Raw genomic sequence first — 15,769 nt, 5'->3', positions numbered from 1 at the left:
CTACAGCTGAACAAGGCTTTAATTTTGCAAATGTCTCCATCCTTTGGGTGGTAATAAGTTCTCTCAGTATGAATGTGTGTGAGAGCATTTGCACAGAGGAGCAGGGCATGCAGAAGTCTATTAAATGACACAGACATGTTTTTACTTAGCCCGTCAAAAATAAATTGAGTGTATTGAGCACAGTTATGTAACTTTTGTAATTCCAGATAGGTGCATTTGAGGAGTTGCTGAAGGGTGTCTTCTTCAGGGAAGTGTTTTACAATTATCCGACCCTCAATGTAATCTGGTGCATTTGAGAGTCAAGAAGCCTGTTCTACAAGAAGTGTTGCTAATGAGCCCTGGGCCATCTTGATTGACTTTAGTAACACCCAGAGAGAACTGAGGCAGAGAAATCACTCAAGGGCTCCTAGGAAGTTTGCATGGGAGCGTTTTAGCAAGAAGGTCCAGAGACATCCCATTAACTCATCATGGGGAGACACCAGGAACATATCCTATAGTTTCTTTTAATTCTAGTGCTGAAAATGGACTGGCGAAGTGGGGAGACTGAAGTCTTCTAGCCACAGAATAGGTGCAGAGTTCAAGCTTCCTCCTCCCATTCCCTGACAACGTGCCTTAGACTGGATGGTGCGGGAGGAGAGATTTTTTTTTCAATGCTCATGTCATAGCCTACAAGTTTCCAGTCACCTCTTCCAAAGAGCTGCTGAAAGGCTCAGCTTATTACAGAAATGATGGCTCAAATGTGACATTGCTGCTAGCAGGTACAGGACAAAGATTATTTCACAGAGGCCACCGTGTGTTTTGGGTCTGGGCTGGGTTTCAATAGGTGAGATAGAGGTGAGCCATTCCTTGTCTCGTGATGAAAGTAACAGTCCTTCACCGGTATCCCATCCCCAAACCTTCTCAGAAGGTTTACGCTATGGTAACTGCAAAGTGATCCACACCTTCATATCTTTTTCTTTGTTTCTTCTGGTGCAAATATCAATTACCCAGCATGACAAGGAGAAAATGGAATCACAAAGTGTTAGGCTGCTGGTATTTAGTTTAATGACTGGGGCTGCCTTTAATATACTGTAATGACACCGTTCTGGCCAGATAGCGTCTTAAATCACAGCAAACTTTAATTTAAATTGGAAGTGTAAAGGGCCCATAATGCACCAGCCGCTTGCTGCTATCTCCCTTGAAGGTCTGTGCCTTCCTTGAGGGTAATAATTATTCTTAGCTAATAGTACAAGTGCCTAGGCTAGTGATCAGTATTTGTGTGACATGGTAATTTTGTTTCCTGTTGTCTGAGATCTGGGAACTTTATTTACTGCTTGATAACCTTGCTCTGGAATCAATCTTTGGGTTTAAAGGACAGTTAGACTTTTGAGTTCATCCTGCGCGGTAGGTCTGTGCCTTCTCCAGAGGCCCCCATTGTGTTAAGCATCACACAAATGCATAAAATAGTAGGTCACTCAGCCAAGCTCCTTAACCCGATCCAAGGATATGGCGCAATAGGTAGATATGCCAAACCGAGAAAGGGGGAAAAAAAGGAAGCAATCAGTCCATATTGGGGGACAAAAAAGCAGCTCAGGAAAGATCACTCCAATAAATCACCATAATTCCCCTTGGCCAGGTCCAAGGGCTGTGGGGAAGAATAGTCTGGGTCATTAGAGTGATTCAGAAAGCTCCTTAACCCGATCCAAGGATATGGCGCAATAGGTAGATATGCCAGACCGAGAAAGGGGGAAAAAAAGGAAGCAATCAGTCCATATTGGGGAAAAAAAAGCAGCTCAGGAAAGATCACTCCAATAAATCACCATAATTCCCCTTGGCCAGGTCAAGGGCTGTGGGGAAGAATAGTCTGGGCCATTAGACTGATTCAGATTGTCCTCTGTGCAGGCTCTTCACAGAGGAGGGGAGCCCCCATGTTACCCATTACACCAAGGGGTAAGTTAAAGCATTCATCTTGCAAGGGTGTTCCCTATTCAGCTGCACTGCCTTCTGCACTCATGTCATGCTGTCTTGGAGTCTTTGTGGCCATCATGATAATTTGTCAGGCACCCTTGATGGAGCACATCCACCAAAGATAAGCCCACCAAGGTCTCAAGAATAGTTCAAGGGACAGAAGGCTTGTCTTGCAAAGAAAAGCAGCCTGGTGAGGTTCTTCTGATTAAAGAAAACTGAGACTTGTCCTTTTGGGGCTGTGTTCATGTTGAACATTGCCACCATGTATCCTAGCCTGGCTACCTCATACCTTCCAGAGCAGCTGAGCTGGAGGCATTTGCTCTGCCCCGACATCCCTTACCTGGGAGAATTCTCAATTGATGGGCTCTGGTGCCCTCTTGTTCCCTTGCAAAGCCTGGGGGCTACAGAGATCTAGGCCTAGAGGCCATTAGGATCCAGACTGAATCAGTTATGAGGTGCCCATTGGAGACTTTGAAAAACAGAGCCTTCCTCTTGCAATCCTCTGCTGTGCAAAAAATGCTGCACCTTGCTCTGGTCCCTCACCTTGCTAATGAGATTCCTTGCTGTCACAGTGTGGTGATTTGCTCATTATTTATTCATTCCCTGACTTAGTGTAGACCCAGAAATTCCCTTGTCAACAACATAATCATTAAGTTGGAAGTTTTTAATATAAGCAAGACACAAAGCACACTGGATTTACATAATCTTGCTTTTAAAAAAATCAATATTGGATTTTCAACAAGTTCCCAGAGCTCAGTTATATCAGAAAAGGGAGGGCCCTTAGGGAAGTCCTCCCCAAAGATGAGAGGATAAAACAGAAAGAGAGAGTGACAATGCTTTGTGAAGGGCTGCTCCTTCCTGATTTTGCTCATTGCAAATTGTATCAGAAGAGTCTTGTCTGAGAGGTATATGCCCGCCTTTCTCTTTCACAGGATGATCATAAGGTCTGTCAAGTAAAGATTGTTGTAGAAAAATGAGTGTCGCTTGCTTCAGAATCCGTCCCACACATTCATTTTGACTTTGTGACATTTAGCCTGTAACCTTGCAATTATCGCAGCAATATGAAGAAGCCAGAACCTGTTTGGGGAATCCCATCACAATGTCTCCAGTCTACATCATTTCAAACAGGGAGCATAGCAAAATTCAAAGCCTTGTTTTTGGCTCCCATGTTAGCCATCATAAGGCAAGTAGTATAGCTGACAGCCTGGGAGAAGGGCATGAACAGGCAAAGTGAGGAAAATAAAGCCAGAAAGAGAGTCCATTTATATACTCACTTTTTTAAAAGCCAGACTGGAAAAGCTTAGACAAGGCACCCTTATGTCAGAAAAAAGGTATCCACATGTGGAGTAATTGGGAAGAGTGATTTTATTTAGGTTTTACCTTGCTCTGGATCTGCTGCCTTGTGCAACTTCCTCTGCCTGTTGCTGTTCTTGAGATCTTTGTGCTTCTTTCTGAGAGGTTTAGTGTATTTGAATCTGAACTTTGTACAGGGTAAATCTGCCAGACTGACAACCCTAGACGAAACAAAGTGTTCTGTTTAAATGGTAAAGTCCCAAAGGGATACAGGCAAGCTTTCTATATACCCAGCCAATGGACCTAAAAACTGTCTTGGTGGACAGGACTCCAGTGGAGGGAGGACAGTTAATGTGCCCATGCTCTATCCACTCTTTGACTTTTGTCTGAGATGAGGAGCAGTTGGTGCCAGACTCAAGGCATCTAATTTCACATGCAAGCTGTCTTTGAAATACTGATGAGAAGCAATCTTTGTGTGAGGAGTCCTTCCAAGAAAGGCTAAAGCAAAAGATCACTTGCCAGGAAAGACAGGTTCTCTTCCACTAACTTGGAGTACAACTTTGGGCAAGGCACTTGGCATCTCTAGGACTTGGTTTCCTCATCTGACTGTTGGGAATCTATCCAGTTTAACCACAAGCATCTTGGATACATTTCTGTAGTGAACAACCAGAGAAGTTTCAGAAACTGCCTATTTCCTTCTCTGACCATTGCTTCCCTGCTTCTCTGCTGCAGAGGTTTCTTTCATGGTCGTCAAGAGTCTCAGAGGAGGTGGATCAACATGTGTCATTATGATGTTTATGTCTGTCCCAGCCGCCAGTGGAGGGTTCAGGATTGAGAGTGTGGTTGGAGGTAGAAAGGTAAGAAAGGTTTATTGACTTAACAAATACACAACTACGCATAAATAATAAAGCTACAATGACAGACAATAATAATTTGCATTGGCAACTTATTGGCAGTCCCCTCTGATGCCTAATGTATGACAAGTTTCTCTTCTGCAAAGCTCAGCGAAGTTAGGCGTCCCCAATCAGTGCTGTCCGAGGGGTACCGGGAAGGACCCTGTTATTCAGTCCTCGGGCTCCTCAAGATCCACAGGCCCACCAAAACCAGGTCAGCAGCTAACTCTAAATCAGTAGCTTCTTTCACAGAGCTGCATCTCCCTTCTAAATGATTTATGGATATGCTAGCTAATTTACAACTTCTGAGCTATGCTTATAACAGCCATACAGATTCCCCCACTGCAAACTTTCCTTAGGACAGACCAATAGCAGTACAAGCCTTTGCATTCTTCTGATAAGGTTAATTTTAACTACGCCACAAGGCTTAACTTACTACTTCTACAAGGCTTTGCTAAATTTACTAGGCCTCACTACATACAAGGCCTCATTACTCTTTAACTTTAATTAGTCTCTTAGCAGCAACAAACAGCTTATAATACATAAACAAATGATAAGAAACACCTGGTCTAATCTTCACAGCGTTCAGCAAGCACTTTAGGCACGATTTTCAGCTGTTACATATGTCATCTACCTCTTGCCATGTAACTGAGCATGGTGATGTCCAAACAATCTGCATCATGATTTCATTTGGAGATCAAAGTAAATGGATAATGAGGAGCTGTAACAGTAAGACCTCTGATTTAAGTACAAACATCTCTTATGATTTCTTAGAGTGAATGACCACAGCAGTTTCAGAAACAACTTAGCTCATTCTCTTTGAATCTCCTCTCCTCTATGAATTCCCCACTATAAAGCTCATCTTGGGCAAAAATCTCCTACCACAGTATTTAACTGAAGGTTGTAGTGACCTTGGTGATGATTCAGGAATAAATTTAAGTTTAGCATGAATTCTTCTCGATCCATTTCACTGCTGCGTGAGGCACAAAGGAGCTTTCGTTTGCCATCAGGCAGCAATCTATTTTCTGACTTGACATTTGTTTGTCTTGAGCAAACATTACATAGACAATGGGGACCAATCCTGCATTGGCAGATGGGGTAGACTAGGTGACCTAATTAGATCCTTTCTGTCTCTCAGTTCTATGGCTCTGGAAACCTTCTTTGATACAATATATTGTGTTAGTGGTAAGGAGACTGCATGACTTGGTGAATTAGCAATGAATAGGCAGACTTTCTCCTGTTGGCCTTTTGCTGAGGTGTTTCTCAAATGAGTTGTGACTGAAAGCTAGTCTAATCTCTGGGCTGGTTGGTCATTTTTGATGAGAGGCTGGATAAGCATGAAATGGTTCCAGCAGAACAACTGCACTCCAATCCGCAGAACAGGTGCACTCATTCATTGTTTCAGCAGAGAAGCTATTATGCCATGGAGAACGAGACACTCCTGAACGGAGGTTAGACTCGCAGATTGAAGAACGTTGTGGTGGGAGCTTATACTGTTGCAGCTGGAAATGCCTTTGTGCTCAGCAGAAGGTCATGAGCCAAAACCAGATTGAAATGGAGTAGTGTTCTGTTTGGCTCTTCTATGCAAGCCCAGTCTTGGGTTGGCTTTGTGCAAGGGATTAAACCTTTTAGATACTAGTAAACCCTTAAGAGAAGGAAAAAACCTCAGCTTAGTGAATGGACCATTAGCTAAGTGAAAGCAAGCTGCTGGCACAGAGAAATGACAAGCCATCATGTCAGTACTCAATTGTTTTCTGTGGAATAGTTTGTTACTAATTGGAGCAGTGAGACTGGGTGCTACTGGGAAGTTTTCAAAGTGTTTCTATGCTGCTTGTTGTGAACTTTGAACATAAAGGGATGAAAGCGCCGCTATGCATCGTGTGAAGATGTGTTTTGAAAGGCAAGTGCAATATCCTCTTCCCAATGTGAAGCCGAAGGTTTCAAAGCTAAGAAAGAGCTCCCTCTGGAGACGCATTATCAGCTCCGTCTAAATTTACCCAGCCCCATAGTGCCTGCTCGGATTGCTGTCCTGCCTCAGGCAGTCTATCACAAAGAGCCACTGACACCTCCTGAAAAATATTGGGCTAATTTCACTGCTGGAGCAGCTCCCTTCATTTTACCAGCCTTACACTATAGGGGAGTGTGACCAATTCTCTTTATAATCAATTCTGCCTAGCTACTGGGTGTTGACTTATGTACTTCCTCACTTGTTGTTTATTGTAAAATAAAAACCTTTTCAGGAAAGTCAAGTCTTTAGATTTTCTAGGACAGATTGTCAGCATAAAACTCATCTGTAAGCATCAGCACTTAGTGCAGATGACAAGTGGATTATAAATAGACAGAAAGAGAAGGCTGCTCAAAAAACAAACAAACAAAAAACAACCCTCTCTTGTCCTAAATTATTGAACTAAAAAGACTAATCTAAACCAAATGTGGTATTTGGCATATTTTCTGGTTATTTACTACTTGCATGTTAGAAGGAATTAGTTAAATCAGACTGGTTGATTTCACTTTTGTGCCTTGTCAGTTTCCCTTTATTGTAGGACGCTCAATAGCCTGAACCCTTTGGGTTTGGGAGCAGAGCACTGAGGCAAAGCATATGGAAGGTAGCCTCAATTCCAAGTCAATAATAGTTACTGAAAAATGTTAAATTCAGCAATTATTCAGATGTGTTTGAATACAACTCTTGCTTACATTAACTTCATATTGAATTCAAGCAGGATTTAAACCTTTACGATCATGTAACAAGTCACTGGCTGATGCATGGTGTTATACACCAGGATATGGTTGGTCTAGCGTGGGTTAATTACTTGAAGTGTGGGTGTAGTCCAGGTTCCAGGGAGCTGGGGTCTAGTGTCAGAACTGGATTTGGAAGCCATAGCCAAATTCAGGATAAGCCAAGGTCAGAAGCCGAAGCCATAGACAGGTAAGCCAAGGGTTAAGCACAATCAGAAGCTGAAAGTGAGAGCTTAAGGTCATACTCAGATCAAGAGCAGGGAACTGGAATCAAGCAGCACCCAGGGTCTTACCAGAGTTGGAAGCCAGAGTCTGAGCCAGAAGTCAAAACCAGATGACCAGCAAGGAAATGCACAGAAAATCAAGAAAGAACTTTTGTCTTTGCTCAGACAAGGAGACTTCAGACTGGGCCTACTTTTAAGGGCTGGAGCAGGTATGGCCTGCTTCCTGTGGCTGCTGGGGACTGGCTGCCTTGATTGCCTCACTCAGCCCAGCTGAGACCAGGGCACCGCTTTGGGCTTACTGCAGGTGGCTCTTCTTCCAGGGCTGACTTGCCTTGATCTCTTGAGACTGGGTCCAGGGCTCTGACCTGACCTTATTCCATGTGTTTCCTATGTGGCCAAGGAAATGAATCTGTTGCAGCCCCAGCTAGGGATCATTAATGAAAGCAGTCACAGCTCTGGAGTTTCCTGGGTCCTGGATGGGGAATGCATCGGTGTAATTTACTTCCATTTTGTACAACAAACAAGATTATCTGCAGATCCAGGGTGGACAGATATGGACCCATTGTGGGCAGCTGCCTATAGGATGTGCTATTACAGCACTACAACACAGTTTCTCTTGAGCGACTGGCTATCCTGGGACAAGTTGCAGACACATGGCACCTATGCTGGTGTAATTTACTCCGATGGAGCTTTACCACTGATTCTTTCACTCTTAATTCTATTCCAGATCAGGCCAACTTGCACCAGTTTCGAGTTTATATCACCTGTCCCTTTCTTTTTCCCAGGGGTCATCCCTTCAGTCCCTTGCATATTGGCCGAGGCAGCAGCTGAGCCATTTGTTGTCACAGGCAAAAGATTAGGAGCAGCACAGGTTACCTGGGTAAGAGCAACTGGGAGATGAATATCTCATTCATTTTTTCATGTAACTAGCATTATAATAGACGAGAGGAGAAATGCAGGTGGGGTATGTAACAGGGGACCAGAAGGCTTGTGTTACTTCAAGAGAGAAATAGAAGCAGATAGAGCCCAGGCAGATGAACAGAGGCTGGTTGCAAAAGGAAAGGCAGCAAAGAAATACTACGGCCTATGTAGTGAGCTTCCCATTTAGATAAAAGGCCATCCCTGCAGCCAGTCAAGGGAAGTCATCTGACCAGAAGGAGGCAGGGCATAGGGAGCATATAAACCCAGGGTGTAGGCCAGAAGGCTGCAGAGAAAAGAACTCTTGGCCAGAAAGGTTGCTGGAAAGTGCCAGGGTGACTCCTGAGCTGCCCTTCTTCCCTTTGAAGGCTTGCAAAGGCTAATGACCCAGAGTAGGGGGTGAGGTGCGACTATACAGCTGAGGCACTTATAACCATTGTGTGTGTGTGTTTTGGGTTTTATACCTGCAGACTGGGTTGGGACTATCAGGGCTGGAGAAGATCCCAGTAGCCTCCAAGTGGGGCAGAGGCAGGACCAGAGGGCCCAGTGTCCAAGCAGGGTAGAGATACCAGGGCCAAGGGCCCCAAGCCAAAGCAGGTGGAACAAGGGCTGGACCCCAGAATCTAGGTCCAGCACAGTGGGCCTGGGCTAAAAGGCCCAGCAAAAGGAGAGGGGAGGAAGATGGGAAAGCCAAAGCCCCAGAAAGGGAGAGTGATTGGATAGCAACATCAGCACAACATAGGTGTGGCTACAGGGGAGGTCCGAGGCCATGAAATTTGCCCTTAAAGCACTTGGAGTGTTAGAGCACAGCTTGTTAGTGGATGAGGGCTCACTCTGGGACCCCTGGGCAGCCTCCCTTTTCTGAGTTAAATAATTACACCAAGGTGTGGGGACAGGAACAAGAGGACAGTACTCAGAGAGTCAAGGTGAAGCAGGAGCTGTGTGGCCTCCAGGCAGCATCACGGCTACCCCGGAGGCCCAGCACTTGCTACAGGTATGAGCGCCATGTCAAATTATTTCTGAACATAACGCGTTCCCTTCTCTTTAAAGTTCAGTCATAGTGAGAACAGCAATTGCCTGGCACCTTCTCACTCAATGTCTCTGTTGAGCTGACCCAAGGGAAGTTTTAGTCAGGCTAACACAGCCCTTGCTGAGCCAACAGAGCTGAGAAAAGGTATTTGATTGCCGTGTCTCACTGTGCAGCACATGATGATGTCTGGACAGTTTCTGTAAATGGTATTTGGTGTTGAAGATGGATTGTTGCTTCTGCCTGAAGATCCATGAGTTGTATTTTCAGGTGGAATAGTGATCTCCAGTAGTTACTGAACCAATGTTGAGGCTTCCACTGAGGAGAAGAGATTTGAACCTTCAAGAGCATAAAATTTCCTTAGGAAAAGGCCAGGAGACCAACACAAAATGCCTTAGAGAAGGCCAGATGGTGCAATGTACAGTGATAGTCCATCCCTTTGTGAGGTTCCCAGAAATTCTTCCAATGGAGAAATGGTGAGAGAGAAATGGGGCACCTAGCTAATCTATTTTCATTGATCCCTTGAGATGTGGGTGAATCTCAAGGCATGTGCTGTATATACCTAAGAAGTCTATGAGCCTACCAGTTCAATGGGAACTTTCCAGCTTCTAGTCAGCCTGGGCTTTTATACACGTGCTCTAGGAGTGGGGTGGCAGGGCGCTTGAATTAGGATGGCTCCAAGATTCGCTCTAATTAAAGTGCCCAGCGCATCTCATGTATCAGGTCCCTGCGCTTTAAAATGGGGGCAGGGCTACTTTCAAAAGCTCATTGAACAACATTTAGAAGCATGGGGGCATCAATACATGAGATGCGGGAGGCTGCTGGAACGAGGTAATTGCCACATTGTAGGAAGCTCAATTAATCAAGTCTCGTGCACATCAGAGCAGCCTCCCTGCTCGTGCATAGACACGCCATGGCTCCCATGGGCATGGTGGGGGTTCCTCCCAACACTGCTTGCCTCTTCTCTGAACCCCCATCACACCCTCAGTCCCACAGAAAGTCTGACAACAGCCGTATGAATGCCCAACCATGGTATCCCCATGCTGCAGGATCTCCCCTGAGGAGCGAGTTCCAGGCATTAATTCTCTTGTGTTAGCTGTGCCCCCCCAGCCCATGGGAGCCATGGAGCGCCTATGGCAGCCTGGCCTGCACAGCATGATGGGAGAGTTGGAAGTGGCTCTTTTATGAGCTGGAGCACTGGAGTCAGGAGGGCAGTGGGGTTAGTAGGTTAATGCAAGGGCAGCTTGGAGGCAGGATGCCTGGATCCTATCCCATCCCTTGGATGGTAGTAGGCTATGATGGGCAAGAGCAAGGAGGGCTGAGAGTCATGATTCCTGGGGTCTCTGCCAACTCTGTGACAGAAGTGAGAGCAGACATGGCTCAGAGTTTGGTTTCCATTTTTGCCTTTGTCACAAACTGCTCTACAGTCTCAGGTCCAATTTTCTCTGCATCCTAGTTTTCCTAGGAAGCAGGAAAGCACCGAGACACCCCATCAGCAACTTGGTCAGAACAGGATGGTTTTCTTCCTGCAAATCCACTTAAATGCATTGCTGCAGGCTTCAGATTGACTCTCAGTTCCCTTCACCATCCCACAGCTCTGCCCCTCAGCCCAGCTGGGCACTGGAAGCCAGAAGGTCTGTGCCAGGGAAGGTCCATTAGGTGGGGTAGCCATGGCCTGGCCCCATTCTGCTGGGATGCCACAAGGTATGATGTGGCCTCCTGTTTTTATCTGCTGCTACACTCCTTGATCTTGACTACAAGCACCACTGTCCTCCTTCCACAATTCTCTCCTCTCAACACACATGGGTGTACACATATGTGGACATGCACACACATTTTGTCCAGGGAACTTGTAACTCTTCTTGACAAGGGAAGAAAGGAATTGGGAGAGAAAAGAAGCTGAATGACTTACAGAGAATAAGCTTTGCCAGAGAGGGGCCAAGTATGGCAAAACTTACTCTGACTTTTTCAGGGGGCCGACAGTGTTGGTCTTTGGGACAAGGGTTGTCCCCCAATGTCATTTGTTGCTCCTCCACTTTCTTTTTAAAAGCTTTTGTTCTGTATATGTACAACTACCTGTGAAATGGAGTCCTGGGGCTGCTGGCTTATGTCAGGACAGCAAGAACAATTACCATCACCATCAAAAGCCAAAAGTCTGAGCCAAAGTTGATCCCAATACTCAGGGGAATTTTTCAAGAAGATAGTTGATAGTTAAAGCCTGCTCTGTTTCTGCCTAGTGCACAATTTACTGAACTAAATGCTGTGGGCATCTGGTTATAGTCATGCAACAGCCTAAACTATGGTGTCTATTCTGTATGGAAAACCTCAAACTGTATACCTCCATTGCAAATCACTTCCAAAGTATGATGGTCATTGTGAACTCCTTCAGTAGCTCCACCTCCCTGAGCCTTGGCTGGACAAGTATTACATGTCCAATGCAGAAGTGTGGTCAAGCAAACCAGCCTGAGGTTATGGATGAAAACAAAATAAAAAAATTGGACATGGAACAGACATTCAAAATTGGGGAAATAAGCAGCTCGGTCATATCCATTGTTGTTTTATACCTTTGGAATATACAAAAGGAATGGTCCAAGACAAATCTGGTTGCCCTGGCCAGGAAGGTGAGGAAGTTCTCTATGGCTTGTTGCAAGTACCATCAACACAGCTCCATTGAGATGGGTAGAAGAGGCCTGTTGATTATCATAAAGCTTTGCAATAACCAGAGAAAATGCTTTAAGCAAAGAGAAACCATTGGCCAGAAGCTGTCAAGGCTAATCAGGCTTTCATGCCTCTAGCATTGAGAAATGTCAGCAGTGAAACAGAAGAGCTCTGATCGGGAATGGATGGAAGAGCAGTAGCAGAAAGCATTATGTGGCCTTGCTCTCCATGAACTAAGGTAATGGTCAGCACTTAACTGCTTGGTTGAGATGTGGAGAGCTCTGCAGTGGGGTAGAAGGCTTTGTATGCTTTACCCAGACTCTCCAGTGAAGTAGTATAAAAAATTTATCCTGAAAGGAGATGTGTCCACTATGTGCAGACTATGTGTCTTCGCCAGTGAAATGATCTAGCATGTTGTGGGAGCGTGGTAGGTTTTAGTTAGAGCACATCAAACTGCACAAAACGGTGGACATGGGATTTCATCAGCCATTGGCTCATAGCACAAAATGGTGAATACTGTCACCTTGTGGTACAAGTAGAGGCTGCCACCAGATGATGAAAATGAAGAAACCATTTCTGGGGATATGACCACAGTCAGAGACCATATTATGCCACAAAAATCACCAGTCATCATGGCAGTGCATTAGAAGGCCAGAACAGCATGATTTGTTGATGTCGTTGCCCCTTAAAATGACAATGTGCAGAACACCACTGGAGAGAAACTAAAGTACAGCAATCTGGTCACAAAAATTAAGTCTATCGGGTGCCTCAGCAAACCAAGCATGGCACAAGTAGTGCTGTCTGCTACAAAGTCAATGTTGAAGGACTTACAAACACTGAAAATAGAGCCAAACATATTCACTCAAAATGTTTCACTCCAACGGATGGCAAGGATTACACAAAAGAGTCTCTTGCTTTGAGCAAGTTGGCAGGTTGGGCCCATTTCTGACCCACTGTGTTCTGTACCAAACCTGCAACGCACAGGACTTGTTATGAACCTCTAGTACATAACAGTCCAAATAAAATCCCCTGTGAGAACTTTTTTGTAGGCCAGCAGAAATCTTAGTTCTACATGTAATTGCTGCCATCTAATGGCACCATTGTGATTGACTTCCCAGACAAAAAGTGGAAGGAACTGGGGCAATTGGCAACATTAACGTACGTGTGTGTGTGTGTGTGTGTGTGTGTGTGCGAGTGTGTGTGTGTGTGTGTGTGTAAATATACAAGATCTTTATTTATTAAATGAGGTGCTGCGGGAGAATTTGTTTTCTGGCTGAAGTACAGCTTGTGCAATAGGAGTAAGGAGGGTTCATTGGTTAATGTGTATGCTGTACTTTAACAGTGCTATGCAGTTCCATCGTGATGAGGACAGGGCAGTGTTAAGTTCTTCAGTCAGTCGAAATGACAAAGTGAAAGTGCTTAAAAACTAGACCTGTTGCAAACACTTGGATCAATTCTGTTTTGTGTGATAGACACCTGCTTACTAAGAAACCAGACTGAGGAATAAAGCTTAATCTCACAGTATCAGTCCATGGGTGGCAAGCATCTAAATTGCTCCCAGGTTTGGAATAAAGGGCTCCATCCCCCTTTACCCATGTCCTGAGCCAACCAGATACTCCAGCACATTTATTGCTCTGGCATAAGATTCCAGACTTGGCCATTTGAGTTTAATCTCACATTTGAGAGTCCCAGGTATGGAGGGTATTGATTTGTGAGGCCTCTAATAAAACAAAGGTCCAGCTGATCTAGCTTTCCATTTTAATCCATTTTCCAGTTGACAGACAAAGGTTAGACCCTATCTGTGGTTTTCATGGTTGCTGAGAAGAACTTTTAATTTTTCTTTCATCTCCAGCTAAGCTGCTGTGACAGCTGTTTTGGATGATGCTCTGATTTTAGAACATCTAAGAAATCCTGGTCCTTCTCCTAATGAAAATCTCCAGAAGTTTTACAATAATACCTGCTATGTAGCCACTAACTAAGAAGTTGAAGATCAGAGTCAGGTTAATAATATAGGAAAATGGGAGCATAAAAGAGAGCAATCCCTTGCTACCTAAAACAGCCTAATCCTCTTCATAAAATTATCAGACTTCACCTTAAAACAAGTCAGGTTTCTATGTGCAGAGCTGATCTCATTCCCAGTTTGTAAATTCAGCTAACTGGATTTGCCTACTAAGATTTCTTCCTCATATGAAAAGTCAAATAGACTGCAGCACAGACCACTTCAACCCATGTCCAAGGTTTCTCGTGCAAATCTCTTTGACCCTTATTTAAATACCTGCCTCTGCTAGGCAAACTGTTTTTGCTGGTGGTTGCTAATACTCTACTTCCTGTGTAAATATGCAATGCACAGAAGGAGCTTATAAAATGTTAACTCTAAACAGCTCTGCAACCTGCAGTCAGGCCTGGTTATTGTAATATATACAGAAGGCAGGGGTCAGCTGAGAGCAACCTAATTCAGCTCTACCAGCTCACTCAGAGAGAAACTTTAGTTTATCTGGTTGAACAAGGGCCCCAAAAATGCCCGGTTGCATCTCGGCTGAGGAACTCTGATCTAGTCTTCTTTTCACCAATATGCCTGAGAAAACTCTCTGGTTCATTTAGTTCATTTTCAATGTGCTCTGTTTCCTTGCGTCTGGCTTGAACATCTCTGCTTAGCTTCTGGTTGTTATACTTGATCAGTAGGCAAAGAGAGGACCTGAATGCCCAAGAGACCTTTCATCAGCCCTGAATGCATTACCAGTGAATCAGATATAGGCTCCAAATCAAGCCTAGGATCCAAACCCCTCTGGCCTTCAATGAAGCCTGGAATCATAGTTGATGCCTGGCTCAGGCCCATGGCTTTGCTCTGCACAATAGACAAAACTCAAATCCATGCTTAAACTATCCTATGACAGGTGTCTTCTACTGATTCATAGGTGGCTGACATCTCCATGTTTTCCTGTGCAAATATTGTTAAGCATGTAGCACCTTTTCTCTGTATTAGATTATGAGCTACTTGGGAAAGGTACTGCATACAAGCATGAGGCTATGTGAATAATAATAAAAATAACAATTTTCTGTGGGCGTAATATATCAGTACAAATGTATATACACAGGTATGTTACCTGTACGGCTATCTGCCCACCTTTCTGTCAATTTAGCCTTCAATTTTGTACTGAGCCATTTTCACAATCAGCTAAATGGCCCCTACATATCTAAAAATTTGATTTACAAGAAAAGTTGGCTATTAGAGTTCCACGCACAATTTCCGATGGAGAAATGGATGGATCCCTATATATAGATACAGAAATAGGTGCATGCATATGTGTTGGCTTGATTTTAAATTGGTGGTATGTGTTCATAAAGAAAAATGTTCATTTTGGGGATACATTTTTGCACTGAGAAACAATTTAGCTGTCTCTGGATGTGGATGTGATGCTTTTGCATCAAAATTGTGTGCCTGCTTCATCAGGTTGCCTTTAAGATTAAAGGGCTTCCCATATAATACATAAGGAAATACCAGGCCCGATAAAATGGTGATGGAAATGAGATGTAATCAATCCGGGCTTAGCGGGGGAGGTAAGGAGAACTGCGGTTGCAACCTCCAAGAGGCAATCCCCATTACTGAGGATGGAGGGTCATAGCCACGGGCCCTGTGAAAGGAGCTGAAGATGGACACCGAAGCATGGAGAATGCAAGAATTCTGTTGGGTTTTTTTCTTCCAGCTTTTAATGTAACAGACAGAACAAAAACTAAATGCATTGGAACAGCTCCATTTTCCAGTGACAGTCAGACACGGATCAAATCAAAAGAGTTTGAGAGAGGGGCAAAAGAAAGAACAGACAGCAAAGGAATGAGACTGGCCATTTCACATGTAGAGAGTTAGCTGCGAGAACATCGAAATGAAACATTCCATTAAATGCACCACGCTGGACATTATTTACAGTGAAACACACAATGCGCACACGTTTAGACAGTGCTAGAGTAACATACATCAAAGAAGTAAGTTAAGTTTGTTCAGATTTATTTCGTTTCCTTCCCACTTTCTTGGTTTGTTTCCTTCCAAAAGCAGCCTTTACTGACGGGAGGGTGAG

Source organism: Alligator sinensis, unplaced genomic scaffold (assembly GCF_000455745.1).
Source record: "Alligator sinensis unplaced genomic scaffold, ASM45574v1 scaffold857_1, whole genome shotgun sequence".
In the NCBI taxonomy this organism is placed as follows: Eukaryota; Metazoa; Chordata; order Crocodylia; family Alligatoridae; genus Alligator; species Alligator sinensis.
This window is presented reverse-complemented; position numbering follows the sequence as displayed.